This window comes from Pinus tabuliformis, chromosome 7 (genome assembly GCF_031772625.1).
Source record: "Pinus tabuliformis cultivar Carrire ecotype Pingquan chromosome 7, CPIR1, whole genome shotgun sequence".
In the NCBI taxonomy this organism is placed as follows: Eukaryota; Viridiplantae; Streptophyta; class Pinopsida; order Pinales; family Pinaceae; genus Pinus; species Pinus tabuliformis.
Genome location: NC_142293.1, coordinates 862,615,457 through 862,623,795, shown reverse-complemented (window position 1 = coordinate 862,623,795; position 8,339 = coordinate 862,615,457).

Below are 8,339 nucleotides of genomic sequence, written 5' to 3'. Positions count from 1 at the left end.
ACAAGCTCAACTGCTCCATGTTGATCTTTTGTTCACTCAACACCTACATCGTGCGACTCTCCCTAGCCCATAGTTTTGTAGTAAACCCATCCTACAGAACATAGAGCGTCTCCCAAGGGATCACAACCATGTTGATCCCTATGCCCTTCAATGTACTAACTGTAGGCCGGTCAGCCTCATTTGTTGTAAATAGTGCCCCTTTTGGTAGCACTATTGTGTTGGTTGTACGAGCGCGCAACATTTCCTCGGCTGTGGTTGTTCCTACTGTGAGGCTAGTCGAGAGGTACTAGCTTAAGGATCATACACCTGCAACTCCTGAATATGTACTCAAAGGGCCCCCAACACAATCTGATTCTCCTCCATAAAGTTCTAAAGGGCCTCTATGGTGACGTTGCACATTATCTCTCCTATATCATGCAGATCCCCCTTAGTAAGGGTGATCAGTTCAATAGATAGATTAGACACTTTTACCTTCTTGTGCGGCCCCATCCACTTGCCTAGGCACTGGCGCTTCAATTGTGTTGATGCTGCTTGGGGGTCTATGTCACCCTCCTCTACTTCTGTTTCCATCTCTTGCTCCTGCTCAGGTGAAGGCGACTTCGAGCCCTCATGCTCCTTCTCTGCTACCTTCTGTGATGCTGCTGCAGCCTTTTTCTATTCTACTGATGTTTGCACAGTGTCCTGCACCTCTTGCACCTTTGTTGCTTCTGCTTCTTTCCTTCTCTTTTCTACCAACTGCACCATGCGCAGTTTTTCCTCCTCCTTTTTCTACGCAGTAGACTTTTCTAGTGCAGAGATGTCTAGAGCGTGCCACTCCGGTAGCCATGTCTCAAGTGTGTTGAAGATCACATCATTTGTGGCTATATAAAGCATTCATTCCACTTCTTTGTAGGGTCCTTGCGTGCTATGAGGTAGATGTGATGAAAGTCCGCTTTAAACACTGTGGAAATTTGCAGGTTGTTGTAGACAGTGGGTGATAACCGCGGCTTGCGGTTAATCCCCATTATGATTTTAATCTCCATGAACACCCAGAATATTTTAGTATCGCAGATCTAGTTCACATCGTTAGTGGCCCACAGTGAAGTGTACTTTGCGTCCTATGAGAGATCCCTTGCAATTGTGGGGAAATGGTTGTCCTATGGAAATTCCCCAGCCACCAGAACTATGGACAATAGAAGCCATGCATAGTGCAAAGTTTTCCTTGTTCCTGTGCCTCGCGGAAATTTTCCAAGAACTCCTTGCACAAGAATTTGGACTAGTTAAACTTGACCCCTTTTGCGCACTGTTTAGCAAGTGCCACCATCGACGCGGGCACCTCGTCCATGCGGCACTTCCGCATGACCTTACCCTCCAGTATCTGAGTCACCACTCTAACTACATTGTTGTTGATACTGGAGATCTCGTAGCCCCTCTTTTTCTTTTCCACCTTGTATTTCTTTTTCATGGCCTCCATGATGGCCAAATCACATCTTTTCCCCTCCAAAATGTCTACGGGGTCTTCGCCTTTACACAAGAGTCGGGTAACTCGATGTATTAGGTGATCTGTGATGTGGATGGGCTCCTCTAGCCACAAACACCCACCACACACCAAGCAGAGTAGCTGCCTGATGATGAATATAGTCACTTGGGTGTGATGGTAATGTGGCACCCAGAGAAAGTTCAACAACCCTGCCTTTTCGACTCCGCGTAACCACTTGTGCGGCTCCAGATCTATGACTCCCACTGTGGTGTGTTTCTTTGGCTTCATGAGGCATGCGATCGGTAAGTGAGGGAATTTATAATGGTCATTGAGATCCCAGTCTTCAAATTTTAAGCTCAGCACCCTTCCCAAGTGTGTTCCTTCAAAGATGATATTGTCCGGGAGGAGCGGAGTCTACAGAGAGCTCTTGCTCTCATTGAGGTCCTTGGGCACCTTCGCCTTCCCCTTCCGCAGAGGGACATATGCGGGTAGCTTAGTTAGAGGGACCATGCCCTTGGTTTCTTCCTCCATGCCCTTGTCTTTGTCCTCTTCAATTATGATATCCTCTAGGTCTTATTCCTCCTCATAAGTTTCCAAGTTAACTCCTTTCCTTTTTTCCTCCATTGTTAATCTAGTTTGCAGCGGGTTTCGGGGGGACACATGCACTAGAATCATTGGTTGTTTGTCTTTCTTTGGTCTCGGTGTGCATGGTGATTTATGGATTTCTGCAACATTCTCGGCGCTCTTAGGGGCATATTCTATGTTCATGGCCTGCGCGATTTCTTCGGCAGTCATTTCTATGATTTCCTTATCTTCTTTAGACGTTTCCATATTATTCATCTAGAAATATCTCAACCATTCAATTAGGGGCTTAACCAATGCTCTCCATAGGACAAACAGGTCTTGTTTGGGAATACTCGAGGTGCACAAAAGCTCAATTTGCAAATTACCAAATGTTTTTTGCTAGGCAGCCCTTTGTATTTTATAGCCCCTTTTGAATTTGAATTCGACTGTTCCACCCAAATCTAGTCCATTAATTCTCCCTTGGTGGTAGATTTTCCCAAATCTTGCCCATAAAGCTCGTCTTAAGTGCCTGATACCCACTCCATTTGGTCTCAAGTCAATCATCACATCATGAATAATGACTACAACGATCACTTTCCAACCAACCCGCGTAGCAACGCAGCCCCCCTTTCATGGTTGTGGTCCTTGTGACACTTTGCTTCTACACGCACCTCCAACATCACGCAACTCTCAGGTATAGTAGTTTATAGTCCTGCACCTCCTTTCAACTGCTAGGAGTGCTAAGACTATGCTTCCCACGGCTAGTCAAGTGGCCATGCCACCTGTATATGGTTCCAACCAATCATCCTTCACTTTTCCTGGAGAAAATCCCCCATTTATTTTTACTATCCGTGTTGTGCACTTTACCCTTTGCATCAGGCCACCATGGGTGATCCTTCTAGTAATATACAGTCCAATCCAAGGCATCAAACTAATCAACTCTCAGTGGTAGTCCCAAAATTCGTCAACATAATTGTGCACACCCTATTTTATCACCCTGGTTTTCTTATCGAGAAAATCCTTCTTTATTTCTTCCTCAAGCTTCTTGACTTCCACTTCTATCAGAGCTCTTTTCTCCCTTAATTGCACCGATTCTTCCATGAGTTCTTGGAGCCTAATATCACCATGTCGGATTTCTTCCTCGGGTCCCAAGCGTTCTTCTTTAGTCAACTACCCAATCCCTTCTTCCAAGGTTCCACGAACCATCATATCTACCGACGCTGCTATGGGCGGACTAGGCATACTATTCTCTATTGGAACTACAGTGTTTTCTCCATAGGCCAATGTAGAAGGCATTTTCCCTGTCAGTTTCTTGCACGTTGTCTTATAAGCCCATAGAACTACTGGTATGTGCAGGTCCCAATCACTCCACTATGCATTATATACCTTGTTCAATGCTTCACACACTTTGTTAAGGGCTTCTGTATGGGTAGCCTTCTGCACACTTGTTCTTTCCAGACTTTGTTATCCCAACTGGAGGGACCATTCGTGCATTTTCCTTCCCAACACCTACTTATTGACCGTGTTCCCGAACGAGAAGTCCATGTGCATCCGCGCAAGATGTTTACCATATGCCTGTACCCACCTAGACCGATGCGTGTGCGGATCATCCCATCCATCATTATTGTCTGCTAGTCACATCTGAGGCTTCCCAAAATACATGCACATCATTCTCCTGCATTTGCACCAATCCTCAAAGCTTCCTTGGTGCATACCCCACCACCGCACAGGCATAGCACGTAGTACCCCTTTCAAAACCTTGAAACGTTGTTGTTCCAGCACCTCTCTTTCAAAATTGTTTAGGAAGGCATCTACCTCACTTAACTAATCATACGTAGGCAGATCTAGCTTACATCCATTGATACGCAGAGCAGTGAGCTTGTCATCATGTTACAGTTCAATGTGTTTATCTCGTGTAACTGGTTCTGCCATCGCTCTATCTCCTCATCAAAATCTGATGTATAGGAGCTTTCGCACTCCCATGAGATTCATCCGTCCGCGGTGGGATTTACCCAGTCCTGCTCTCACACAGTTATCTTGTAGATGTAGTCTAAATCGTCATCACTTTCATAGTCACACACTGGCTCCGTGTAGCATGATCCTTTTGTAGGGTCCAAAGGTACGACTATGCGCAGCAACCTTTTCTCAAAAATCACCTTGCGCTTCTTCATATTTATCACTCTGTTCATGTCAGTGGCCCAATCTATTCCTAATAGTGCAGGGTAGGGATTGTTGTCATCAACAATCGCTATCGCTTCAAAGCTTGCTAGCATGCTTGCTCCTTCAATATCCATGGTGATTCCCTGCAATCTCCCCATAGGTATGATCTTTTGTTGGTTCTCCATTATTAGCTGGATAGGAGACAATTGTAGTGTAGGCCTTCCCATTTGCTCCCATGTCTACTTCAACAGAACATTCGCATCCAATCCTAAATCCAGAATGACTTGGTCCATCTCATATTCTCCAATATGAGTGGTCAATCTCATTTCTCTTCCTATTCTCTTCGCATGATTTCCAATCTTCCAGACTACACGGGGTTCTCTTGGCATAGTCCCAACGCATCTATTTATGAGTTCCTGTAATCCTTTTACAAACTTTCTTTCATGCAGTAGCTCCATGCGTGTTTCTAGGAGCATTGTGAGCATAGATGGGTCCATTTCCTGCTCCAATCTGTCTTTCCTTCTTGAAGTGGAGGCATCAACAAAGCTCTTCCTAGCTTCCATGAAGGTTTCCTTAGTGCACTCCAAATTAAACTCTGGTTATTTCATCGGAGCCTTGTGAACCTAAGTACTATCTTCAGGTTGTTTTCCTTTATCATCTCCTATCATAATTCCACTTCGGAGGACAATGTTCACATTAGAGTCTTCCCCACGCAGCTCAAAACTCATCATCTGCAAGTTCTAAGTCGCGGAAGGTTGGAGCGCTCCCTTGTCGCGCAACCTCGCTATCAGTGTGGGACAATCCTCTGTCTCATGATCAAACAAGGTACAATACAAGCATGATGGGTGTGTTGGATTCATACAATCATGGGAATAATGTCCCGACCCCCCACAATTGTAACATATTAGCTGTCTGCGACCTCTTCCAGGTCCTCCTCCACCTCGACCTTGTCCACGCCCCTGAAATCTGGTTTGCACCACTCTTGTGTTCTGGTCAAGGGGCTACGTTTTGGCTTGAACTCTGTAGGTGGGAGTCCTATCCATCATTAGTTCATACCTTCTATAAGTGCGCTCATCATGTCCCACTAATCTACAACTGTTGCAAATTCTACATGTACTTCTGCAACAAATGGTAGTTGCCTGTAGCATGCTTTCCTCTTATTTGACAAATCATGCATCACAATGCAGGCACCGTGCTAGGTCCTGATTTGGCCTCTAGTCTTAACAGCATTGGTCCTCCTCTCATTAGGTAATTCACAAACACTTGGCAGTGGTCCTTGTCACGACCCTGACCCTTAAATATAATACACCATACTTCTTCGCATAATTCTAGGCAGGCTGTCCTGTCCCATTTCAGAATCTGCATCTCAAGGCATAAGTTTTTCAACTGTGCATGGATCTACTGAACTCCTAGGTGAGGATCCTGTATCAGGGTCTCATGCAGCCTCATTGTGATCTCCAAGGCCTCTTCCTGAGTTGTTAACCTTTGTTGTGATAGTGTGTTCCTCAAATGCGGCATTAGCGATGCTACAAACCATTCATGGTGTTGTCCATCTGTCAAAGTCATATTAACTTCGCGAATCGTGCACTTCATTCTATGATCTAATTCCCAGGGGGTCTTGCCTAGTAGCATCATGATATCCTTGAACCCAATGATTGATTGCACCTCTAACTTAGGCCTGCTAAATTCTCTGTTCAACACAATTTGGATATCTGCGATCTCCGCATTCGGATTGTCATTAGAATTCTTAATATACTAGGGCAACACACGATCCTACAGAGTGCTAACCAACGTAACTTTCTTTATATTGTCCTCTGTAACTCCCTGTGCTTCCCATATAGCTTTTATCACGAACCAAAACTGGTCCAAATCTTCAATTCCTACTCCCTTGAACACCGAAAACTTTATCGCGCTTACCATATTGACTCGCGGTGGTGGCGGAGGTGGTACGGGCAAAGATGGGGGTGAAGGCGATGAAATTGGTGGTGGTGTGGGTGGGTGTGGTATGTGCAGAATCCTCTGCCTTATCAAATTGATCGCAATTATTGGTGAGACCTTAGCGAGCTCTTCCTCGTCCCCTCGTAGAGGTGAAATCAAGGGGCTAGTTCCTAGTTCCTCACTACCTTCATTTTGGTAAATTCTCCCACGTCGCATAGCCCCAAACATTAATGTATTCACATAATCTTATTTTCACATAGTAGCATTTTAATCCAAGTGTTTAGATACTTAATGTACCTACATCGAGGTCCTTTGAGGAAGCATCACTCTGCCTCACTATAACTAACTGAAGTATCTACCACGAACTCAGTAATGAATCCTCCTATAATTCAATCAAGCCAGTGATCAACAGTGTGCACGATCTTATGCTCTGATGCTTCCAATCTACGCACCAACTCTAGGGTCCACACAATCAGACTGTTGAGCTTGCACCTTCCTTGGTGTTGGGCATGGAATCCCCCCAAGGCATGTTCTGGGGCTTAAAGCCCAAGTTTTGACCAGGTCCTTTGTAAAAGCTCCATGAATTGTGGGCGTAGAGCACGAAGTCATAATAGAGTCACAAGGTTTTCTGACCTCGTTTTTGTAATATAATGTTGGTTTGATAGACCTACCCATGGTCCGTGGACAATGGGATTGAAAGAGCAAGGCTCTAAGTGTAGAAGAGAGGATAGCTAATAGAAAAGAAGCATGATGAGGCTAGGAGATTGAGTTGAATTGTAAAGTGTGTCCTTTGGTCATAGAGTAGGAGAAGGCTCTGTAGCTGAGTGCACAGAGGCCTAGTAGTCCGCAGCTAAGTGCACGGACCCCTGCAGCTCAGTGCGTAGGGTAGGTCGAGTCTGTAACCGATGGAAGAATTAATAAAGAGAAGTTTACTATATTTTTGTGTATCTTATCTTGATTAATTCATTATTGGGTATAAATTGCAAATGTACTATTTATTTGTTGCGTGAACTTATATGTGTGTGTTGTATAAATAAATATAACACAAGGCTTCTATTTACGCAAAGATAACTAACTGGTATAGGAAGATAAGTAAGATCTCAGGTGTGACTTAGGGGAATAGCGCAGAGCACTACTCCAGTAGTGTAGAAGCCCCTCAGCCCTTAGTAGGGCTGTGCGAAGGCAAGTATATCAGGGCAGGGAAGGGCGCAAAGTAACCTATGTGAAGGGACTAGCAGTTAGATCGAATCAAACCCTCAGACATCTCAAGGGTGTAGAATCCTGGTTCCAGCACCGCCATACTACTTCGGGTGAGACCTCAGTTTGTGCTCCATGGACATTTTCCAAAAGGGCCAGTAATGCAAGGATTTACTTGGCTAATTAACTCTGAACCTAGGTTAGGCCCCAACAAGCCAACAAATGGTTTCATTGTGAGGACCAGGATCTACATAGAGATGTCTGATGTTGTATCACTAAAATCCAACAAAGAAAGGAATTGAAGATTGGTTGGATAGAAAAATTCACGAGTTTGCAGCGTAGGAGAATAGGAACCCGCAACTATAAAAGGAAGAGTGGTTAGACTGCTACTTATACACAGAGATCCACGAAATTTTCTTCGCATATTTCCCTACTGAGCTATACGAGTGGATTACGAAGCTAGCAGATAGCCAAGGAAGGTGTAAGCTCGACAGACCTATCGTGTGGACTCCAGAATTGGTGCACATATTATAAGCATCGAAGGATAAGATCACACGCACTATTGATCACTCGCTCAATTGAATTATGGGAGGATTCATCGCCGAGTTTGTTGTAGATACTTCAGTCAGGTATAGCAAGGTAGAACGTTGCTTCCTCAAAGGTCCGCAAGGTAAGTACATCAAATATTTCAACACTTGGATTAAAATGCTACTACTGTGTGAAAAATGGGTTATGCAAATAAATTGATGTTTGGGGCTACGTGAAGTGGGAGAATTTATAGAAAAAAAGGTAGTACAGAACTAGAAATTATCCCCTTGATTTCACCTCCACAATGGGGTGAGGAAGAGCTTGCAAAGGTCCCACCAAGAAGTGAGAACAATTTGATAAGGTAGAGAATTCTACGCATACCATCCCCACCCACACTGCCACTAATTTCACCATCTTCACCCCCATCTTTTTCCATACCACCTCTGCCACCACTGCGAATCAATATGACGAGCACGATAAAGTTGCCAGTGTT